At 43.6% G+C, this 25,151-nt stretch overlaps 1 long non-coding RNA gene across 1 annotated transcript; it reads left to right on the top strand.

The window, feature by feature from the left end:
• The first annotated feature begins 6,235 nt into the window (after nucleotides 1–6,235).
• Nucleotides 6,236–25,083, top strand: LOC133379724 (uncharacterized). The gene is made up of 4 exons (XR_009761252.1): nucleotides 6,236–6,472; nucleotides 12,978–13,043; nucleotides 13,175–13,279; nucleotides 23,066–25,083. It is a non-coding gene; the product is annotated as an uncharacterized LOC133379724 (long non-coding RNA).
• Nucleotides 25,084–25,151: the final 68 nt, after the last annotated feature.

Raw genomic sequence — 25,151 nt, 5'->3', positions numbered from 1 at the left:
CTAGAGACATTCCTGATAGCAGTAAGGAAGTGGCAGGTAACAAAAAAAGTGCCTTGGTGACTGACAGTAAGAGACTCTTCCAGTAGCTGCAGAATTTGCCAAGGCAGTGTGGCATCTTTCTACTATGTGGCTTGATTGCAAATGCCAGCTATACCGATAAACATAATTTTCCATATAACAGTTTAACACTGTGCCCAGTATAGTCTCTTAATGCAAAAATATCAAATTGATTTTCCTCAAGAGATTATCTCTCCTTTTGCAATGCAAATATTTTCAAGTGTACTAAACATGTTCTAGCACCTCAACAGAGACACTAAACTATTTGCATGCAAAATTACCGAGAGTAGGCAGACTGGCACAAGCTTATACTAGCACCATATGTGCTAAAGAATTTGAGCCAGGAAACAACTAGTGTCTGGACACGATTTACAATTAAAATTTAATTAGATATTGTAATTCAAAAGAGATCCTAAATCGAAAGTTCCCATGAAAATTAATGTTGCATGTCAAATAAATCTCAGGCCCAAAATCATAGATTTCTTTCGCAAACTAATCCAACTCAGTAAAGATGACTTGTCTCTAAATTTCTTGTTACTAATAGGAATGGCACTCCAGCAGAGCCAGATGGTTGTATTTCTTTAAATGTGTCATATTTTGGCTACCCCCAGGGGCAATAACACAGTTTGATCTTGAAGCTCAAATGTTGTGAATGGACTCAAAGAAGAACATTACTTCTGTCCACCTAGCCTGGTATCCTGTCCCTGATTTTGAGTTCCCACTGTTTTAGAGGGAAATGACCAAACAACAAACAGCATTAATGGACTGTAGGATGGTGCTAAATGATATTTTATCGGATTAAAAGTATCTGGAACCTTAGGCTACAGACCTAACCCCAATGACCTGGGAATTAGCCCCAGTGAAGTCAATAGGACTTACTTCCAAGTAGACATGGTTAGGATCAAACTTAGTTTTGGGCAGCAGCTGATTCCACGTTAGAGCTTTTAACAAGTAAAACAATGGTTCTGTGTTAAGTTCTGTGAAAATGTTATTGCGTGAGTGGTTGCCTTGTTGGTGTCTGGTTTTCAGCTGGGGCATAGCCTAGAACAGGTGTGGGGAATCTTTGGCCCTCCAGATGTTATTGAACTACAACTCACATGATTCCTGGCCATTTGCCATTTGCTAGGGTTGATAGGAGTTGTAGTTCAGCAACATCTGGAGAACCAAAGGTTCCCTACACCTACCCTACAACTCCCATGATCCCTGACATTGCTGGCTGGGGCTGATGGGAGCTGGAGTTGAACAATGTATGGAGGGTCACAGGTTCCCATGGCCTAGTCTCATGGACTGATGATCTCCAACTATAAATCAACAGAACCATTTACATTATATTGGTCTTAGATTTTTCTTTGTGGCCGTTGATTATGTGGTATTGGTGACTCAGCTACAACACTTTGCTGGGGTTCATAGGACTCCTTTGCTCACAGGTGGGAGATCTCAAAGGCTGGGCAACTGCTTATCTTTTAATGATCTTCCCTTTGGTGTTTCAGAAGCATGCAGGGATTCATCATCTCTCCTCTCCTGTGCAATGTGCACAGAAATTAACTGGGCATGACTATTAAAATAGATCAAATGCGTGCTCTGGATGGGGTTGCACTTCCCCTGAAGGAAGAGGTTTGTAGCTTGGAGATACTCCCTAATCCATCTTTGTCATTAGAGGCCAAGTGACCTCCATGGCCAGGAGTGCCTTCTGCAAGCTTCGGTGGGTACACCAGCTGCAACTGTTCTTGGGCCATGATAATCTGACCACAGTGGTCCATGCATTGGTATGGAATACTGGCATGGAATGCTGGGAGCCCATGACACCAGTGTTCTCACATCTGCATTGGCTCCCTGTGTCTTTGTGGATGATGCTGGTAATAAGCAATTCTTTAATGTCTCCAGCCATCCAAAGTACCTGAGATCTGCCCTCCCCCACCTGCATGACTGGGAACCAGGATATCTGGAGAACTGCCTACTACTGCCAGCTCCAGGCTTGAGGACGTCGTCAGCATAGTGTCCCCTGTGCGGCTCCTCCTATACCTGTGTGCCCTCTGGCTGGGTTTGCATAGCAGTGGTACTCTCTGATCAGCTACCATTTACATTTCTCACAATGCTCCAGAGTGATGCTACACTGAGGATATTGTCAGAAATTGACATAGTAGCTGCCCAGCACTGAGCACGGGGTGGGAGGGACATATTTTAAAACAGCCACCACCATTTTAAGTTACTCAAAATGTCATACCCCAGCCCATAGATCTGTGAAATATATTTATTTCATAGATCTATAGTGGGAGCCAAAGTTAGCTCCCATTCAAAAGCGCTGCCACCTGTCCACCAGGGTTGTGGTGGGGAGGTGGGGGTCATTGTCATAGGAACATAGGAAGCTGCCTTATACCTAGTCAGACCATTGGTCCATGTACCGCAGTGCTGTCTACACTGACTGGCAGCAGCTCTCCAGGTTTTCAAGCAGCAGTCTCTCCCAGCCCTACCTAATGCTGCTAGGGATTGATTTATTATTAGATTTATATCCCACCCTTCCTCCCAGTAGGGAGATTGAACGGTCTTGTCCTTATTTATTGGATGAGTTTCAGTCTGTGCAGCTTGAGGATGTTGACAAGATCCTTGGACTGGTGCGGGCGACCACGTCGGTGCTGGATCCTTGCCCCTCTTGGCTGGTGAAAGCTGGCAGGACCGGAACCGCCGACTGGGCCAAGGAGGTAATCAATGCCTCTTTGCGAGAGGGAGTGGTCCCTGACTGCCTAAAAGCGGCGGTAGTGAGACCACTCCTGAAGAAACCCTCCTTGGACCCAGATAACTTGAACAACTATAGACCTGTGGCGAATGTTCCGTTCCTGGGCAAGGTTCTGGAGCGGGTGGTGGCCGACCAGCTCCAGGGGCTCTTGGATGACACTGATTATCTTGATCCGTTTCAATCCGGTTTTAGGCCTGGGTTTGGTACCGAAACAGCCTTGGTCGCCCTGTATGATGACCTTTGTCGGGAGAGGGACAGGGGGAGTGTGACCCTGTTGATTCTCCTTGATCTCTCAGCTGCTTTTGATACCATCGACCATGGTATCCTTCTGAGAAGGCTCATGGAGTTGGGAGTTGGGGGTAATGCTTGGCAGTGGCTCCGCTCCTACTTGGTGGGTCGTCAACAGAAGGTAGTGCTTAGGGAACACTGCTCGATACCCTGGACTCTCCATTGTGGAGTCCCACAGGGATCGGTACTGTCCCCCATGCTTTTCAACATCTATATGAAGCTGCTGGGTGCAGTCATCAGGAGTTTTGGAGTGCGTTGTCACCAGTACGCTGATGACACGCAACTCTATTTCTCCTTTTCATCTTCCTCAGGTGAGGCTGTTAACATACTAAACCGTTGCCTGGCCGCGATAATGGATTGGATGGGAGCTAACAGACTGAAGCTTAATCCAGACAAGACCGAGACGCTGTTAGTGAGTGCCTTCTCTGCCCAGATGGTGGATGTTCACCCTGTTCTGGACGGGGTTACACTCCCCTTGAAAGAACAGGTTCATAGCTTGGGAGTTCTTATCGACTCTTCCTTGTCTCTTGAGGCTCAGGTAGCCTCAGTGGCAAGGAATGCTTTCTACCATCTCCGATTGGTAGCCCAGCTACGTCCCTATCTGGACAGTGACGGCCTCGCCTCAGTCGTTCATGCTCTGGTAACTTCTAGATTGGACTACTGCAATGCGCTCTACGTTGGGCTGCCCTTGAAGACAGTTCGGAAACTACAGTTAGTCCAGAATGCAGCGGCCAGATTGTTGACGCGGACAAGAAGGTCCGCTCATATTACACCCGTTCTGGCTCGTCTGCACTGGCTTCCTATTTGTTTCCGGGCTAAATTCAAAGTGCTGGTTTTGACCTATAAAGCCTTACACGGCATGGGACCGCAATACCTGGTGGAACGCCTCTCCCGATATGAAACTACCCGTACACTGCGCTCAACATCTAAGGCCCTCCTCCGAGTACCATCCCATCGAGAAGCTCGGAGGGTGGTGACTAGAAATAGGGCCTTTTCAGTTGTGGCTCCCGAACTATGGAATGGTCTACTTGATGAGGTGCGCCTGGCGCCGACGCTGCTATCTTTTCGGCGCCAGGTGAAAACCTTTTTATATTCCCAGGCATTTTAATGCGTATTATTATATGTATTGTTGTATTTTGCTACTGTTTGATTATTTTTGTTTACCTTTGTTGGTTTGATTCTATTGTTTTATTGTATTTATATATTCCTGATTGCTTTATTTTATGTACACCGCCCAGAGAGCCCTTGGGCTTAGGGCGGTATATAAATTAAAATAAATAAAAAAATAAATAAACCTGGGACCTTCTGCATGCAAAGCACTTATTCTTCCACTGAGTTATGACCCTTCTGTGCCAAGGGCCCCCAAAGTTTAGTGCCAGCCCTGCCTATGTGAACATTCCCATTTACTATGACTTTTATCAGGGGCCCATGCCTTCAGAGGTTAGATGGATGGTGATAATGCTATTTTGATGGTGGTGCCCCAAATGTGGAATAAGTTCTCAACTAGTGCCTATACTAGGTGGTGAAGACAATGTTATTCTTTCAAGCTTTTGAAGGATAATATTTTTTTAAAAATTACATTTTGGTAGATAATATTTAATGTGGCTTTTATTAGGGTTCTACTTTTTTTGGCTGGTTGAATGTTTTATTCTTTACTGCTGTTTATTTGACCTTTTTATTATGTTTTACATATTGTTAAAATATATGTTTTTAATGGATTGGGTTCATTATTATTATTTTTAATTTCTTAGTTTTTGACTTCCACATTAGTTATCTTAGAAGTTAGTTCTTTATTTAAAGGATAGGTAAAAATAGTTTAAATAAAAAATTAAGTTTGCATCAGCTATTTCTGTCTGAAATCTTCTTAAGATGTCCTCTTGATGATATGCTAGGAGTGCCCCCTGAGTGCAATTCCACTCATGGGACATTCTCTTCTGCAGAAGGAAAAAGGCAACTCTCACCAATTGCCCCTTTCCCCTTTTGTTCCTTTTGCCCTCCAGAATCTGTTCCAGAGGATTGGGAAGCTCTGCAAAACAGCATGAGAAGCAGCATGGAGGACTGCTGAAGAAGCGAGAATGGTAGTGGAATCCTTCACTGGATCTTGGTTCTGTCATGAATGGAAGGAGCCTTTCCATTATTATTATTGGTGTTGTTATTATTAAATATATATCCCATCCTTCCTCCCAAAGGGAGCCCATTTGTGGATGCCTAGCTAGGATCCAAGCAATTATATTTTCCTCAGACCAAGACAGAAGGGATACGGAGAGATGAGTCCTTGGTGACTTTCCCAGTTATCTAATTCCCTTCCAACATGATGTCACCAAAGTCCAAACTTGATAATCTTTCAGAAGCATTGTAAGGGAACCGTTTGTGCTCAGGGATTTATTATTTATTTATATATTTGACTTATTAGTTGCTTATCTGGCTGAATTGTCAGCCACTCTAAGCGACGTACAAAGCAGAACATGCAAACATCAAAACATTAAGAGACTAACAATAAAAACTAACAATAACGGAAAAGCTAAAAAAACAGGAACAGCAAACCAAAAACATTCATCTTCCTGGTAAAGGACAGTCCCCAAACAAATGTCACTAAGAGCAGGGGTGGGGGGCAAGGCAGGTGGAAATGCTTACCCCTTGATGGTCCCAGCACAGTCTCATCCCTGCAGCAGCACGACTCAGCCTGCAGCTCCTCCTGCTAAGGCCCAGGCAGAGGGGTGGGGCAAGGCAGGTGGAAATACTTACCCCTTGATGGTCCCAGCACAGTCTCATCCCTGCAGCAGCACGACTCAGTCTGCAGCTCCTCCTGCTAAGGCCCAGGCAGAGGGGTGGGGCATGGCAGGTGGAAATGCTTGCCCCTTGATGGTCCCAGCACAGTCTCATCCCTGCAGCAGCAGGGCTCAGCCTGCAGCTTCTCCTGATAAGGCCCAGGCAGAGGGGTGGGACAAGGCAGGTGGAAATGCTTGCCCCTTGATGGTCCCAGCACAATCTCATCCCTGCAGCAGCACGACTCAGTCTGCAGCTCCTCCTGCTAAGGCCCAGGCAGAGGGGTGGGGCATGGCAGGTGGAAATGCTTGCCCCTTGATGGTCCCAGCACAGTCTCATCCCTGCAGCAGCACGACTCAGCCTGCAGCTCCTCCTGCTAAGGCCCAGGCAGAGGGGTGGGGCATGGCAGGTGGAAATGCTTGCCCCTTGATGGTCCCAGCACAGTCTCATCTCTGCAGCAGCATGACTCAGCCTGCAGCTTCTCCTGATAAGGCCCAGGCAGAGGGGTGGGGCAAGGCAGGTGGAAATGCTTGCCCCTTGATGGTCCCAGCACAGTCTCATCTCTGCAGCAGCAAGACTCAGCCTGCAGCTTCTCCTGATAAGGTCCAGGCAGAGGGGTGGGGCAAGGTAGGTGGAAATGCTTGCTCCTTGATGGTCCCAGCACAGTCTCATCCTTGCAGCAGCCTGGTAAGGGGTAAGGTGGGAGTGAGTGGGGTTCAATGAATTTGATGAACGTTGATTCTGTTTTGTGGTGAGATGGTGTTTTGTAATTTATCTTAAATTTTTGCAGAAGAACAGGAAGCAGTGCAGAGCAAGTGAAGCCCAGCCTGTCTCTTAATTTGTTCACAATCATGAGGACTAGAAATGTGTCTATTTTTAAGTGATTATTAGTTTGCCAAATTAGATACATGATAACTGCCCTTGGTTCCTTGTGGGAGGAAGGGTGGAATATAAATTTAATAAATAAATAAATGATAACCCAATTGGGCAATCTTCTGGGGGCAGTATGCCAGTGGTGGGTATGACCAGAAACAGAAAGTGGGCATGGCCAGAGGCAAAAGTGGGTGGAGCAATAGATGTGATTCTTGGTACAGTAGGCTACCTTCCAACCATGCAAAATCCAGATGTTTCAACACACATATATTTTTCCATCCTGGCAAGCAAGGGGAATGTTCACAGTTCAAGGATGCATCCAAGCAAGGTAAAAATACTGGAAGAATGCTGCTGAGGGCATTGCCTGGGGAGAGGTGGCATGGCCAAGGGAAGTCCCAGTGGCCAGATAGAGAGATCTGGAGGGCTGCATTTGACCCTTGGACCTGACATTCCCCACACTTCTATATGGATGTATCAATGCAAACAACAAGATCAGTCTTTTGAGTGGAGTGTCCAAAGATTGCACTTATCCATCTTCTCTCTTTCCTGTTGTAGGCCTGGTAGTGGGAGATTATTGGATGCTGTTGCACTATCCCAGAATGCATCATAGTGGAATTGCCAGGGAGTGCCAATTGCAAGACTAAGAGGCCAAATGTAACACTCCAGCCTTGGTATGGGGAACCTGTGCCCCATAGCATCATCTGGGTTTCCAGGCACTGTTAACTATTGATCTCTTCATTATTGGGGTCAGAGGGATTCGCCCTGGCTGTGAGAAGAAGGAACAGAAAAGGGATAGAAAGAGATGGTCACAGAGAAAGCCGTAAGAGAACTACGGGAGATGAAACAGCCTTGGATGGAAAGAAAGAGGGGGAGGTAAAAGCAAGGGGAAAGGCAACACGGTCTTGCCTGCTGGCAATGAATCATGGGGTGGGGGCCCCAATGGTGAGAAGGATGGTAGAGAAATGTGAGCCTAGAAAGGGGGGAGGGCTGGCTCTGGAGAGCTGGGTGGGGTTTACTCTGATGGGGACTGGCTGGCTCTTGAGGAAAGGGATGTAGGTGAGATGGATCAACTTACATGTCAGAAGAGAAAGTGGGGGGGGGATAACAGAAAGAGACAAAAGGGGATGGCTGAAAAAAGAGACCCATCCACTCTCAGCTTTGACCAACACCCATTGCTGACATATGTATTTATAAATAAATAAATAAATAAAATGTGCCTCCCAACAGATTACACCCAACAGTGTCATACCACTGTAGTAGTACATCCTTGCTCTAGACCAGCCTTTCTCAACCAGTGTGCCTCCAGATGTTGTTGGACCACAATTCCCATCTTTCCTGACCATTGGCAATGCTGGCTGAGGCTGATGGGAGTTGTGGTCCAACAACATCTGGAGGCACACTGGTTGGGAAAGGCTGCTCTAGACAGTGATCAGGGCTGTATGTGCTAAGTAGCAGCCTTTAGGCACTCAATTGCTCATCATGTGGCTATTGATTTCTGGGCTATTGGATTGGAACTGCCCTCTGCTTTCACATCCATTTGAAGAGCTGGTACTCAGGTGACCTTTCAGTGTCACATGGGCACTGAGTGAGGTGTTTTTCTGTGGGTTCATTCCATGGCACCACCGTAGTGTTGAAAGGCCTAGAAGCACCTATCAATTTTAGATGAAAAGGCAGGCTTAAAATATTTCTGATAAATAAATCGCAAATGCAGAGGTGGTGGATGATTGCTTGGAAGTGGTTCTCTTCTGGTCAGGTGGTAATTCTGCTGGAAAGACCAACATCATTGGTCCTGTCCATTGTTAGTTGTGGTCTTTAACTATTATACTACTGCTGTGTAGGGATAAGCAAATATGCCAATTTCAGATTCAGTTTCTAATTTTTCCAATCTTATACTCAGTTCTCCACATTTTCACATCAGTTTGCGTATTCTTGTGAAAATTCATCAGCATTTTAGTGCAAATTTCTCCTAACATACAGTTTTGTATGTATTTTTGCCAAATGTACATATTTTTGCAAAGCAATTTCTGCTAATATAATGCATCATCATCATCATCAATAAATTCATTGTAGTAGCCCAAGGCCATGATAAAAAACATTTAAAAATACAAGTGTACAGAAAGCAATATTTTAAACATTGCAAAGTAATACTGGTAAATTACTATAGGCAAACTCAGCTTCAATTTAAAACTCTGAATCCGCAAGACAGTTTAAGACAGTTTTGTCTAATCCTCTCTTCTTAATCTTTTTTGCTGCCAAGGCAAAGAGAGCCACTTTATGTCCCACATAGCTGTTGGCATCACTCAAAAGAAACAGAACCATTTCTGTAAGGGCATTCTTACATCCATAAGTTAGTAAGGGTTTCAAAATTCAGCATAATGCATTTTAATGTTATTTTCACCAAAAATATGCATTTCTATGCACATTTTCCCCTAATATATGCATTTTTGTACACATTACTTGACTGGAGAACTGCACTGCACAATTTGATGGATGGATCTCTCACCCTACCTACAAAAAAGAGCCTTCTGTGGTACTCAGGTAATGTTTACAGGGCACCTGGATCCTTTTTTTCAGATCCTGTCCCATCACCTATCAGCACATGGCACCTCTCTGCTCCACCCTCTACAACAGGAGAAGAACATTGTAGTCAAAGAAATGTGAATTAAGTAATAATGTATGACCACTTTTAAACACAACACACACACACACACACACACACACACGTAAAATGGTATCTACATGTAAGATTTGTTTTTATCTTCCAGATGAAACCATAACATGGTCCAAGCTCCATGGTTTTGCTGGTGTATATATTGGCTCTGCTCCATTGACAATGACAAATTGAAAGAGTAGGCTTTACTAAAAGACAAATGTGGTTTTGAATCCACTGTATACGTTAAGCTTCTTAATGTCTCCCAAAAGATGGGGGGGGGGAATCCCCACCCTCACTCCAGCATTTCTCCATATATTAGAGTAAGCACATTCTTGACCTGACAAAACTGATTTAGATCATACCCCTCCATTTTAAAAGGCTTTTTTTTAAAAAAAATGTTCAATATTAAGGAACGGTGAAGCAGCTAAGAAGATCCCTTGCTGAGAAGTTTGCGTTAGAACAGCCAATATTATCAATGCCTGGACTTAGATGAAAAAACAATCCCACAAAAGTTCTGGAAATGTGCAAAAGTGTCAAAGTTTTAACGGAAATCATCCACGTTTACATGTCTCCCCTTGCATATTAATATTGCGTTTTAAACAGTGGTTTTATTTCAAACATTAAATTAATTAAGTGACAAAGGAAAAGAGTCAATCAATGTGCCAAAACTAATACCAACAGCTCCCTCTACTGTCTGCAACCATTAAAAACAGCAGCGGAGAGAACAAATTGTGTGATTTCAATCACATAGTACTCTAAAGCTTTAGCAAAACAAACTAACTTGTCTGAGAAGTGCCTGTATCTCCCTTGGCCCACCTTCAAAAGTCAGACACATATCTTGGTATAGTTTTGAGATGGGTGGGGGCAGTGAGATGACTGAATGGAATCTTATAAATTACTGTCAAAAATGTCTGACTTGCAGTCTTCATTGGGCAGCCTGAACTGAAAAACTTAGGACACCCTCCCCTCCCCTGCAAGCTTGCATACAGTCCACCAGGTGAATAGTGTAGATTCAAAATGCATGATAACCTCCTAGGCCTGTAGAGGCACCATAATGATAAGATTTACCCAACCTGTGGTGGTCCACTATATACAAGGTGAAGTGCATTCAGCCTGATAGGTCATTAGTTATTTATTTAGTATATTTCTAACCCAGCCTTCATCCTAACCAGTTTGAAGGTGGGTACAATATTGAAAACCCAATGAAGTTAAAACAATCACAAATAAGAAATCTACTTGACAGCAACAGCAGGTAAAATAGACACAATTTAAAACCCCAAAACAATCCTGAAAGCAGGCTATAACTTCCATACCAGTAAAATGGCTAAAATGAATATTCCACAAATGCTTGGGCAAACAAATAGGTTTTCACAGTATTGAAATGGAAGAAAAGTAGTAGGCATCAAGCATACGTCTGAGGGAAAGGCATTCCACAGTCAGGGCATTACCACCAAGAAGGCCTTACCTTTATTAAGCATTATTTGGCACAAAATATTGAAAGGACCTTAATCGACTCAGGATGCTACTTCTGCAACAGTTCTTGGAATCTTAGGGTGTACATAGTAAAGCAGGAAGACAGATTGCTGCTCTAGCCATCTGCTCTCTCATATGGTTGGATGGTATGCTCACGGTTTACATGAGAGCCATGGACATATGTGCACGTTCCACAGAGAGCATTAACAAAAAAAACCTTAGTATCACTTTCAAGACTGTTGTTAGTTACACTTAAAAAAGAGAATTGTGTGACTAACACAATTAATAGTTTTCCAGATTATCAAAATATATAAGGAAGGTCACAGTACAATGTTATATGTAGGAGTAGGCACATGTGCAGGGTATCATATGAATAAGGTACAGTAAGAAGTAGCCCTTAGTGAAGTTCCTTTATGAACATTTTTAACTAGGGCTGTTCCCACTGGATTTTGCCAAATCCCAAACTGAGCCAGGAAGATTTGGGAAGAACTGGACTTTGGCCGAGTCAGGTGGAGAAAACCATTATGTATTTTCAACACTGGTTAAAAACCCACCTATTTAACTCAGGCCTTTGGATGAATTGCTGCTGCTCATTTGCTCTGATGAAATTTTATTGTTTTTACTGCTGTTTATTTTTTGGTTTTATTAGATGTGTGTTTTAAGGATTTGGTGTTGTAAAACCTGCTCTGGGATGCCTTTTTGGTAATGAATAGTGAGTTAGAAATATTTTAAATGAATGAATGAATAGTTCCCGAAAGTAGAATTTACCTCGGGGTTGGGGAGCCATTAGGACAACCTTCCGGGGGCCACCTGTCAGAGGTCAGGAGGGACAGAGGCAAAAGTGGGTGGAGCAATGAATGTCAATGTTGCCTTTGTCCAGTAGGCTTGTTTCTGCACAACACACCCCTCTTGTATCCCCCATCCAGGCAAGCAAGAGGCATCATCAGAATTCAAGGACTCTAAAGGAGAGTGCAAAGGTGAAGGTGGTGTAGCCTGGAGAGAGTGCTGAGGGCCAGAGAGAGGGGCCTGGAGGGCAGCATTCAGCCCATGGGCCTGTGGGTCTCTATTCCTGATTTGCCTCATGTTGTGATGCATGGACATTCTGCTTCTCTCCCTCCCCCAACATTAGCTACTGATGGAAGGGCAGCAAATGAATGCAGAATATCATCCCAGTGGTAGCTCTGACAGAGTCACAGGCTGCTAGATGCCCGAGAAGTACACTTAAGCCATGGGAGAGAATAGAAGGGAATTCAGAAGGATTCCTATGGTCCCTTCGCCTGAGGGTGATCCCCTTTTCCTCCCATCCTGATACCTTCTGGGCAAACCCATGCAAAGCTCCAAGTCATTCCAAGATACACCTCTTCTTAAAACTCTCATCCCATCTCTGAGCACCTGAAATAACACATGACAGGCCTATCTAACTTCACTTTTTGGAACCGACTTGCTTCCTCTTGCTTTCAGTCTCCTTTTCGTGCAGTTGTACAGAGTCAGAGGATACATCAAATGGTAAATGTAACATAACACTCAGAGGCTGATTTTTTAAATTCCCATCATTTCAAGGAGTGTGACTTGACAGGGCTGATGCGATAAAACAATGTAAAGAGTTTTATAAACATTTCACTTGAACGGCAAAAGAAATGGAAGCGTTTTCTTCAAAAATAAAAATGTAGAGTTTAAAATTGCGCAGAGCTAACAGACAAAGAGGTGCTTATTTCAGTATCTTAGTTGCTGTGGGTCAGGCTCCAGTGACCAAACTGAATCCTGCCTTGACTTCATCCTTGGATTTAACATTCCTACCCCTGCTTGAACTGCCATCCTACCATCAGAGGCAGTGGGTTGCTGACCATGAAAGGGCCTTCTCAGTTTTGATGCCCCAGGGGTGGAATGCTCTTCCACAGAAAGTTTCAATAAGCACCTACGTTATTGTACTTTCAGTGCCAGGCGAAGACCATTTTATTTTCCAAGATTTTTAGATGCGATATTAATCCTGCTGGCTGTTTTATGTTACTTTTAACTTGTTGTGCTGTTTATTTCATTTCATGTGTTTACATTTTAATTGTTTTATTTATTTATTTTAGTATTATTTTATTTGTTTATTATTTTATTTGTTTATTTATATTTGGGCATATAAAGACAACAAAAGTCGCCTGCAGTGCAAGGGTGAGGACAGAAAGAGTGAAGACAGAAAGAACAGCCTTGGTAGGTCACTGCTTTTTTTTTGTAAAAAATGAGGGGCCAATATTCATACCTTGACAAAAGTGCCAACAGTGCCAGCACAAAATGATTGCCATGAGCAGTAATAAAAAAGATGTGCTTGTATTCTATACTAGTGAATACCATCATGGTATACCTTGGAGCTGAGAGCGATGAAGCAAGAGAGGAGGAGGCTTGAGTGCAGATGGAGGCGAACTCCCGATGAATGCAATTATGCCTTGGTAAGTGCCTGTTCTAAGTGATACATAGTAGCGGTGAGGGCAGCAAAAAAGAGCTATTTTGCTGCCACCATTAAGTCATCACTTTTCCGCCCAACGGAGCTCTTTAAAATTGTACGAGGGCTTTTACACTCTGGCCCTCGGGACATTATAGATTCCTCTGTAGCCCGCTGTGACGAGTTCGCTGGGCACTTCCAAGATAAGATCGCATGCATTCGCCGGGACTTAGACTCCACTATTATAGCAGTTGGACCTAATGAAGCGTCCAGAGCACGGTCTTGTCCTTATTTCTTGGATGAATTTCAGTCTGTGCAGCTTGAGGATGTTGACAAGATCCTTGGAATGGTGCGGGCGACCACGTCTGTGCTGGACCCTTGCCCCTCTTGGCTGGTGAAAGCTGGCAGGACCGGAACCGCCGACTGGGCCAAGGAGGTGATAAATGCCTCTTTGAGAGAGGGAGTGGTCCCTGACTGCCTAAAAGAGGCAGTAGTGAGACCACTCCTGAAGAAAACCTCCTTGGACCCAGATAATTTGAACAACTATAGACCTGTGGCAAATGTTCCGTTCCTGGGCAAGGTGCTGGAGCGGGTGGTTGCCGGCCAGCTCCAGGGGCTCTTGGATGACACTGATTATCTTGATCCATTTCAATCCGGTTTTAGGCCCGGTTTTGGTACCAAAACAGCCTTGGTCGCCCTGTATGATGACCTTTGTCGGGAGAGGGACAGGGGGAGTGTGACCCTGTTGATTCTCCTTGATCTCTCAGCTGCTTTTGATACCATCGACCATGGTATCCTTCTGGGAAGACTCATGGAGTTGGGAGTTGGGGGTACTGCCTGGCAGTGGCTCCGCTCCTACTTGGTGGGTCGTCACCAGAGGGTAGTGCTTGGGGAACATTACTCGACACCCTGGACTCTCCATTGTGGAGTCCCACAGGGATCGGTACTGTCCCCCATGCTCTTTAACATCTACATGAAGCCGCTGGGTGCGGTCATCAGGAGTTTTGGGGTGCGTTGTCATCAGTATGCTGATGACACGCAACTCTATTTCTCCTTTTCATCTTCCTCAGGTGAGGCTGTTAACATACTAAACCGTTGCCTGGCCGTGATAATGGACTGGATGAGAGCGAACAAACTGAAGCTCAATCCAGACAAGACTGAGACGATGTTGGTGAGTGCTTCCCCTGCCCAGATGGTGGATGTTCATCCTGTTCTCGATGGGGTTACACTCCCCTTGAAGGAACAGGTTCGTAGCTTGGGAGTTCTTTTTGATCCTTCCTTGTCACTGGAGGCCCAGGTGGCCTCGGTGGCACGGAATGCTTTCTACCATCTTCGTTTGGTAGCCCAGCTACGTCCCTATCTGGACAGTGATGACCTCACCTCTGTTGTTCATGCTCTGGTAACTTCTAGATTGGACTACTGCAATGCGCTCTATGTTGGGCTGCCCTTGAAGATAATTCAGAAACTACAGCTAGTCCAGAATGCAGCGGCCAGACTGTTGACGTGGACCAGAAGGTCCGCTCATATAACACCCGTTCTGGCTCGTCTGCACTGGCTCCCTATCTGTTTCCGGGCTAGATTCAAAGTGCTGGTTTTGACCTATAAAGCCTTACACGGCATGGGACCGCAATACCTGGTGGAACGCCTCTCCCAATATGAACCTACCCGTACACTGCGCTCAACATCTAAGGCCCTCCTCCGAGTGCCATCTTATCGAGAAGCTCGGAGGGTGGTGACTAGATCTAGGGCCTTTTCGGTGGTGGCCCCCGAATTGTGGAACAGTCTCCCCGATGAGGTGCACCTGGCGCCAACGCTGCTATCCTTTCGGCGTCAGGTGAAAACCTTTTTATTCTCCCAGGCATTTTAAAGTGTATTTTAACCTGTTTTTAAAGTGTATTTTAACTGCACTTTTTAGTGTTGTATTATGATGCTGTTTGCTTTTTGTTATTATTTGTTTGTTTTTGGGTTTTGACTTTATTATATTTATTGTAGTTATATATTGTGCTGTTTTTATCTCTTATGTACACCTCCCAGAGAGCCATCAGGCTTAGGGCGGTATATAAATGAAATAAAATAAATAAATAAATAAATCACAAAACAAAGCATTCAGATAGGAAAGGACAAATCTACCAATTTCCATTTCTCTCAGTTTCTCATTTTTCAGATCTCTGGTTCAGATATACACATTTTTGTATATGTTATTTGGCTGAAGAACGATACAGCAACATTCAGAGAAGTGCAGATTTAATTTAATTAAAATACATTAAAACAAAACGTTAAAAACATTTTTAAAAAAGCTTTAAAAACAACTTTGTTTAAAAAAAAGGGTTAAAAACATATTAAAATCTAAAATTATTATCTGAATTTTGACTTGTTTTTAACAGTAGAAGGACAGGATATAAATCCTCTTAATAAATAAATATTCCAGAGTATTAGAAATGAAAGTCTAAGCATTTAAGGCTGAAAAGGTAAGATTTTTTTTTAAAAAAAAGATTCATCATATCCTCCCCCAGTTTTGGGTGGTAATTACTAGGCACAAAAACAAAACAACTGGACAATGCAACCATTAATATACTTAATTTACATAATTGCATAATATGCAAATTAGCCTGCCCAGATTTGTGGAACTGGAATATGGCAACTCTAAATCAGAGGCCCTTCTTCATGTGCCCCCTTTGAGAGAGGTGCAGAAGGTGGCAACACAAGAACACACTGTCAGACCCCTACTCTGGGTCTGGTTTCATAATGGATCTCTCACACTGGCCCCAGCATAGGTCTCTCATGATCCTACTACTAGGCATCACCACCTGACACTCTGTAATGCAATACTGCCCTGAGACTGTGCCTTAGTCTCCTCCACAGATTGCTACGTAGTGTCTGGGTGCACTTACAGGCCACATCCCCCCTGTATCTTTCTGCCTTTAAAGATTACAGCCCTGGGTTGCTTTGGATACCTGCTGCTGTTACACTGTCCCTTCACCGCTGCCACCATTGATACTGTTCCCAGCTTTGGTACTGCTCTGCCCACCCTTCTGGTCTGTAATATCCCAGCCCGGGATCAGGCGTGTTGTTAAACCGAAACTATTTATTTATTAACACAAGGAATAAACAAGATTATTTTAAGTTCAGTCAACATGTGTGTGCTTACATATAATAGTTTTCTCTTTATCTATCTTAATCCTAAAACCTACTTCACTACCTGCCTAAACACAAATCCATCTCTCCAAAACCCAAAACCACCACCAACTAACCAACCCTCTCCAACTGTCATTCTCTCATTATTTATTTATTTATTTATTTAATTACATTTTTAGACTGCCCTATAGCAGAAAGCTCCCAGGGCGGTGCACAACAAACAAAATCACAATTAAAATATGAGCAAGTGTGAAAAAATATAATACAATTATAAAAACATTAAACATGATAAAAATCTGAAATAGAGTTGCCATTGAGTTCACAAATTAAGATCCATATTAGGTTTAAAATATTAAATTTAAAATGTTTAAAATGCCTGGGCAAAAAGGTAGGTTTTTACCTGGCGCCGAAAAGATAACAGAGAAGGCGCCAGGCATATCTCGTCTGGGAGGGCATTCCATAGTTCGGGGGCCACCACTGAGAAGGCCCTAGATCTAGTTGTTGATCTCCGGGCCTCTTTATGAGTTGGGACCTGGAGAAGGGCCTTCGACGTCGAGCGTAGTGAACGGGTAGGTACATAGCGAGAGAGGCGTTCCACCAGGTATTGCGGTCCGATGCCGTTTAGGGCTTTATAGGTAAGAACCAACACTTTGAATCTGGCCCGGAAACATATCGGTAGCCAGTGCAGCTGCGCCAGGACAGGTGTTATATGGTCAAATTTCTTTGTCCCAGTGAGAACTCTGGCCGCAGCATTTTGCACTAGCTGAAGTTTCCGAACCGTCTTCACAGGTAGCCCCACGTAGAGTGCATTACAGTAGTCCAATCTAGAGGTTACCATAGCATGGATAACTGAGGCGAGATTCTCCCTGTCCAGATAGGGTCGTAGCTGGGCTACCAGCCGAAGCTGGTAGAATGCATTCCATGCCACCGAGGCTACCTGAGCCTCAAGTGACAGGAGCGGATCTAATAAGACCCCCAAACTATGTACCTGCTCCTTTAGGGGAAGTGTAACCCCATCTAGGGCAGGTCGAACGTCAACCATCTGGGCAGAGGGCCCTCCCACCAACAGCATCTCAGTCTTGTTAGGATTGAGTTTCAGTTTATTAGCTCTCATCCAGCCCATTATCGCGGCCAGGCAGCGGTCTAGTACATCAACAGCCTCACCTGACGAAGATGAAAAGGAGTAGTAGAGCTGCGTATCATCAGCATATTGCTGGAAACGCACTCCAAAACTCCTGATTTATACCATCAACCACCCAGACGTTCAGCCAATCACAACTCAGCATTCTTCAACATTCCAACCCATGTACTCCCCCTCTCACTCACTCTACTTACCACATTTACACTACAAAACCCGCACTTACCATAATTACTGTACAACAATTACAGAGGCAGCTCAATTTCCCCCCTTTAACAAAAGTATAGTATTCTTCTTGTGCCCAAAAATAATACGTCACGTTACAACAGAGTTCGTATCACTCAAGAGGAGAGTGTCCATCCAGTCCAACTTCCTGGTCAGGTGATTGAAGTCTCTGGAACATGTCTGGAACGTCCATCCGCAATCACATTGTCCGTTCCTTTAATATGTACAAAGTCCACTAGATATTCCTGCAGCACCCATGACCGTCTTTGGAGCATGGTGTTACTGTTCTGTATCGAGTCCAGCCACATCAGCACATGATGATCGGTGACTACGGTAAATCTTCCCCACATGTAGGAACGCAGTTTACTCAGGGCCCACACAACAGTCAAGCATTCCTTTTGCACTGACGAGTAATTTCTCTCTCTCATAGTCAGCTTTCTGCTCAGGAAGGCAATAGGATGGTTGATGCCTTCCCTTTTCTGCATGAGCACAACTCCGAGACCCAGGTCAGAAGTGTCAGTGGCCACGATGAAAGGCTGCTCATAGTCCGGAGCTATTGACACTGGACTCTGACATAGTGCCTGCTTTAACTGGTCAAAAGCTTTTTGGCACCTTTCACTCCACTCAAGTCTTTCCAGTAGTTTCTTTTTAGTTAGTTCATGCAGTGGGGTAGCCATTTCCCCAACCCCCTTGATAAATCTTCTATAGAACCCTGCCATACCCAGGAATGCGCTCACTTGCTTTTTGTTCAGTGGAACAGGCCAAGACGATATAGCCTCCACTATACTCCATAAGGGGGTTATTTTGCCGCTTCCCACTTTATGACCTAGGAATGTTATCTCGGGTAACCCACATTGGCACTTTTTAACTTTAATGGTCATTCCAGCCTTTTAAAATGCCTCTAACACTGATGTTAAGTGTTGTAAATGCTCTGGCACCGACTTGCTAAAGATAGCCTTATCGTCAATATAAGCTATAGTGAAGTCTGACATGCCTCTTAGGATGGTATTGATCAGACTTTGGAAGGATGTCGGTGAATTCCTAAGCCCAAATGGGAGAACTGAATTCGTACAGTCCATCAGGTGTGTTAAATGCAGTTTTGCTACGGGACTGCTCATCCAACTCCATTTGCCAAAACCCTTTACACAGCTCTATCGTGGAAATTATTTTGGCTGCACCCAATAGTGCCAGCATAGAGTCTACCCTTGGCATGGGATACGCATCCGGAACTGTAATTTTATTTATAGCTCTGAAGTCGATACAAAATCAGATTGTTCCATCCTTTTTGGGTACCAACACTATTCTAGATGACCAGGGACTAATTGATTCATGTATCACACCCAGCTCTAACATTTCCTTCACTTCCTTTCTGATCTCTTCAAGCACTCTTCCATTCACACAATAGGGGGTAGACCTATTGGAGGGTGATTGCCAGTGTCTATAGAGTGTTTCACAACACTAGTTCTACCAGGTCTATTATCAAAGATTCCCCATGCTTACTCAAGACTCTCAGGATTTCCTCTTTGACCTGATCATCCACCTGCTCTGACCACTCCAGCTGATCTAAACCTCCCTCTGTCTTGCTCTCTTGCACCAAATCCAGCAAGTCAGGGCCACTCCCTTCAGGAAACAAGGTGACTTGTAAAACTCTTGCATCTCTGGTGCGATAGGGCTTTAACATGTTCACATGTACCACTTTGTGTTTTCCCGTTTCTCTGATGTTCTAACGTAACACAAGGTGTCTAATTTTTCTCTAATAACAAATGGTCCCTCCCAGCTGGCTTGTAACTTGTGATGTTTTATGGGAATAAATGCCATGACCATATCCCCGACTTCATAGGCATGCTGTCTTGCTGTCCTGTCATATCACTAGCTCTGTTTTTGTTGAGTTTGGCTCATATTTTCTTGTACCACTTTCATCATGGATTCTAATTTATTACGGAAGTCCATCACATAATCTACCACGGACATTTTATATTCCACCAAGGACCCTTCCCAAGAATTCCGTAACAAGTCTAAAGGACCCCTAACTTTCCTTGCATACATTAATTCAAAAGGTGAAAACCCAGTTGATTCTTGCGGCGCCTCCCGGTAAGCTAACAAGAAACACCCCAAGCATCCCAATCCTGTGTATGATCCTGTAGATAGATTTTTAGCATCCCTTTCAGCACCCCGTTAAATCTTTCAGTTAACCCATTGGTAGCTGGATGATAAGTGGTTGTTTTTAGATGCTTCAATCCACAGCACTTCCATATGCACTGCATAGCTTCCCCCATAAATACACTACCTTGATCTGTCAAAACTTCATGGGGTAAACCCAGCCTCATAAAATTCTTCAGTAAGGCTTCTGCCACCAGAGGAGCTTCTGATCTCAACACCTCAGCATCCGGGTACCTTGTGGCATAGTCTACCACCACTAAGATGTACCTCTGGCCATGTCTTGAGGGTATGGCGAAAGGACCCACTATGTCAATCCCCACTCTGTAAAACGGTTGTCCTATTAGAGGAAGGGGTTTCAATGGAGCCTTTGTTTTCACTCCACTTTTACCCACTCTTTGGCACACTGGGCATGATACAGTACTGGTTGACATCTTTGGCAATATTCGGCCAATAATAATGCGCACTTAGTCTCTTTTTTGTCTTTTTTATAACTAGGTGTCCTGAGCAAGGTATATCATGTGCCTTTACTAGCAACCTAGAGCTGTAGTTGCTCGGTGCTATTAACTGTTTGACTGGTGCACAGTTTATATCTCTCTTTTGGCAGCCACATTCTATATAGCACCCCATTTTCCCACACTGTTTGATCCCTCAGGCTCTCTGTAAAAGGGACTCGTGGTAGGGCTTGCTCCTTTATGGCTTTCAAGCTGAAATTTTCTTTCAACTCATCTCTGAACTCCTGTGCCTCTCCAGCAGCTAGCAAGTTCAGTACTGGCAACAATGTTTCATTCTCTCCAGGCACACTAGGGGTTGCTATGACGACCTCAGGCTCAGTTACAGGCTCCACCCTATTCTGTTCAGCGTCAGGCAAAATGGCTTCTGCAGCTTTGCCAAGCTGTTGCCTTGTCACCACATAAATATGGCCCTGTGATCCCATCACACGTCTGCTCACAATTACAGGCTCATCAGTGATGGCCCCTCAGCTGTGGAATGCCCTCCCCAGGGAGGCATGGCTGATGCCATCACTGTCTGTCTTTAGGCATCAGGTAAAAAATAGTTTTATTCACCCAGGCCTTTAGTGTTGAATTTTCTGTTTGTCTTTAGTCAGGTGGGGAGAATGTGGATTTTGTTTTTATGCAGCCTCAGTATTTTACAATGTTTTTATTCTTGTTTTTACATCTATTTTCAATGTTGTAAGTCTCTTTGAGTTTTCAGTTTGGAAAAAGTTACTAATAATTAATAATAATTAACAATAATAATAATGTATACATAGAGTTGAAAAAAGAACTAACAAGACCTGCAAACAGCACATATACAGAGTCTGTGTCATATCCATTTGCCTATAGAACATGCATAAAGGAAGTCCAGTCATTTTACACCTATGGATGACATTAATCGATACTGTCCTCAAGATAAGGTGCCCCTCAAAAAGGAATAGTAAGCTAATGGTGGCTGGTAGCCTGTGGCTCCCCCCACCCCACCTCGATTAACAAATGTGAGGACAAGAAACCTATTCCAAAAAAGCTATCCTATTTGACCAACCCTCTCACCCATCTACTATGGTGTGTCAGCTTCTCTGAAAGAGCTGATTGCTATATTCCCCCAGGATTTTGAAGGCCTTTTAAAACCCTTCCCCTCTGTCTTGTCACACTTTGTCCCATTTAAACCACAGGACCTTTTTCACTGTTTCACTGTTCCCTTTGTGTACAGATAAGTGACAAACAACTGGGCAAAGTGAGGTGGGAAAGTCCTAAGGTAATAGGATGGGCTGTACCACATCAAGATTCTATTTCAGTCTTCTGGGTGTGCAAACCAGGCCTTACTTTAGGGATAGTTTCCCCCCCCCAAAAAAAATTCACTACAGCTTAGCAAATGCCTGAACTGGCTTCCAGTCACAAAACTAAAATGAAGTTTGCCTTTCAATCCCTTTTTAGAAGCTCATTTCCTCTCTAGGTTTTTTAAAGTTGCAGTAACATGTTAATAATTCTAATACAATGCCAAAGTTTTAATACCATTCTCTGTATGGTAAAATGGGTTGTGCACACAGAATTTTCCTGAAGGGAAGGGGCTTGCTGCAAAACTTTTAATTCAAAACTTGTAACTCCAAAACAGGAATTCAAGTCAGTATATAATCCCTCCTTTTTTTTCAGTGTGGCCAGGAAGGGGAGTTGAGAAAATACTGCTCACGAATCCAAATATTACGAGAAATTACCAAACTTTCAATTATATTGTACCAGAAAAATAATTCATAATATTTACTTTGTTTCTATGGCAATCTTCTTAAAATACAGTTCAACATAATACAATAAGAAACATGTGTTTATTCTATCATACACTTAATCCCTACTCAGATATCAAGTCAGTTATCATCTCTCAGACCTTTAGGGGCAGAGATAAGGGGGGGAACACATCCCTGACACCTTCCTCTTCAACCAAAATGCCCCCTACTTTGTACATTCTCTGCTAGTTCTGGAATGCGTGTGCTAGCAGTGACTGACTCAGACTCAACCTATATGATATATGAACACTGAATGCTTGTGTTTGGGGAATGCAACTCAGCATCATCACAGCACAGTCCAGCAGGGGGCACCCTGCAGAATAGAAGAAGAGAGAATCTCCATGCTGGGCTGCAGCTAGTGCTGCTCATGCAGACTCATACATTAACTAGAAATGGGTAGCTTAGGCTGCAGTCGTATACCCGCTTAACCTGGGAATAAACCTCATTGAACTCTGTGGGACTGACTTGGGAGTTGACATGTATAGGATTGCACTATACACAGCAAAACTATCGGTAAGGGGTGAGGCGCAGATACTGTAATAGTGAAAATATATAACACAGATAAAATCAACATGGGAAAAATACTACCTCCTTAAAACACCAGCCCCTCAAAATCTGAACCCAAAGGCCTTAGCTGAGAACTTTGGGGCCAATCTTTTTTCCTTTTCAATGGCAAATTCAATGGCTATGTCTCTGAATGTCAGTTGTTGGGAATCACAAGTGGCAAGAGTGTTGTTGCACTCAGTCCCACTTGTGAGCTTCCTATAGGCATCTAGTTGACCACTGTAAGAACAGGATGCAGGGCTAGATGGGACTTTGGACTGATCCAGCAGGACTATTCTCATCTTCTTAAATTTCAGCATTCTTCGTAGCAGATTAAAGTGTTAATATCCTACATAGGAATAAGATGGAATAAGAAACAAACAACAAGGATATCATACAGAAGAATGAAGACACAATTTGAACAGGAGAACTGGCGTTAAACGGGAGAAACATCCAGACTGAATCACAACACTCCATCCCTGTGAGGTGTTGTATCTCCTCAGCTTCCTTCTCTGATTATGTGCCTCAGTCAGATCTCATCTGAGGCAACATGGCAATGACAAAAGCTGCTACCACTTGATGGCTGTCCAGCAGCATCCACAACAATGTAATAAACAAATACTGCCTTGGGTCAGATCAGAAGCAGCCCCCCAACATCTGGCACCAATTGATCCTTGTCTTGCAGGTGGTCTTGTCAGCAAATAATTTGGGTAAATGAGAAACACTCGCCATTACAGGTGGTCCTAATAGTTTATGCTTCAGCCACCTTGGCAGGGCTACTGCTGTGGTTTAAGAGACACTTTCTGCTGTGAGCCTGCCAACACTGGCATCAGTTAAAAAGAAAAGGCAGATTATCAAGTATAATGAGAGATGTATGCAGGAGAATGTACTCTGGTGTGGTCTTCCTGAGAACACTGATATGCATAGCTCTGATCCCTAGGACTTAGGGATCCCTAGGGGGGTTTTTTGGAAGTTTCTAGAGAGTGGAAAAGGAAAAAATGCAGCTGTTGAGAGATTGCAGTTAGGTAGCAAAGAGGCAAGCAGAATGGAGAACCCTATGTTGCCAAACATTCACACGGCACAATTTTTCAGAACTCTGGCACTTTCAAGTCCCACTGATCTCATTGCTTAGCTTTGCTTTGCATATCTAACACAGATAGAAAAATTGACTGTTATCTCTCTGGTTTGGGGGTCAAAGAAAGCCATTCAAATAAAATACCTTGTGGAAGATATTAAGCACAGCACCATTTGCAAGTTAACCAAATGTTAATCATGCTTTCATTGAGACCATTCCTTTTCCAGTGAAATGATATAGCTGCACATAAGTTGTCAGGGTTAACAATATCCCACAATGTAAATGACAAACCTACAAATATGGTCTACTGGAGTCCACATTTTTTAAACATAAAGCAAAATATTGCACCATCAACACATATATATGGGATCATTATAGCATACATAAATATAACATGCAATTATCATTAGCTGTGAATTACCTTTAACAATAATAACAACTCTCCCAGATCTTGCAGCCATAGCACACACTACTTGAGCATCCTGTGCACGCTCACTACACTTCATAGTTGCTTGAGTCAGGCAGACAAAGCAGTTACATAAAGCACATAGTTGCTCTAGTTTTCTGTCATGTTGACCACAGGGATGACACCTGCCTCTTTTCCTGGTGTCAACAGCAGCAGGCCCTATCAGTTTGGAGGCTGCCTTTCGCAACCACTAGGTAAGTGGGCTATGTTTCTAGATTCAGCCTAGGATTAGATCAATTCTAGATCCAGGTCTACCAGGAAGAGATTCTTTTGGAATGTTCATACCATCACGCGTCATTCAGTTTGTAAACAAAAAGGCATTAAAGCAGACAATGACCATCTGGTCATAGGTGTCCACAACACTTTAATTGTATTTTTAATAAAGTGTGATCTCAGTTTTCAGATTCTGGTCTAAGATTGCTGCATTGTTATGCATTGAAAATGGAAGAATCATTATCCTTCCTTTCTTTGGCTCATGACTTACAAGTGTCAAATCTTACTGAAAACAAAAAAAAATGTTGCTGTTAACATTTCTGGATTTGGGGAGAAGGAACTCCTGGGGCATTTCTGGTTTGTTTGTTTACTTGTTTGTTTCTTTCTAGATGGGCCAACCAGAGTCACATTGTTATTAGCTACTCTGCTGGCTACAATGGCTACAGTCTGGCAGCTATTTACTGACAAGCTTGGTCAAAAGTGGGATTTTGTAACTGATGACAGAATGGCACCAAAACACTAGCCATTTGTGTAGTGCAACAACTAGATCCTTTATTGTTGATACTGAAAAATAAAAGCATATTCCCTGTTCATTTCTATATAAGACCCTCCTTCTGTCTCCAGGGACATATTTGCTTAACAGCTGCTG

This window comes from Rhineura floridana, chromosome 1, assembly GCF_030035675.1.
Source record: "Rhineura floridana isolate rRhiFlo1 chromosome 1, rRhiFlo1.hap2, whole genome shotgun sequence".
NCBI classification, from domain to species: domain Eukaryota; kingdom Metazoa; phylum Chordata; class Lepidosauria; order Squamata; family Rhineuridae; genus Rhineura; species Rhineura floridana.
Note: the sequence above shows the minus strand (reverse complement) of the source record. Positions and strands in the feature narration are given on the sequence as shown.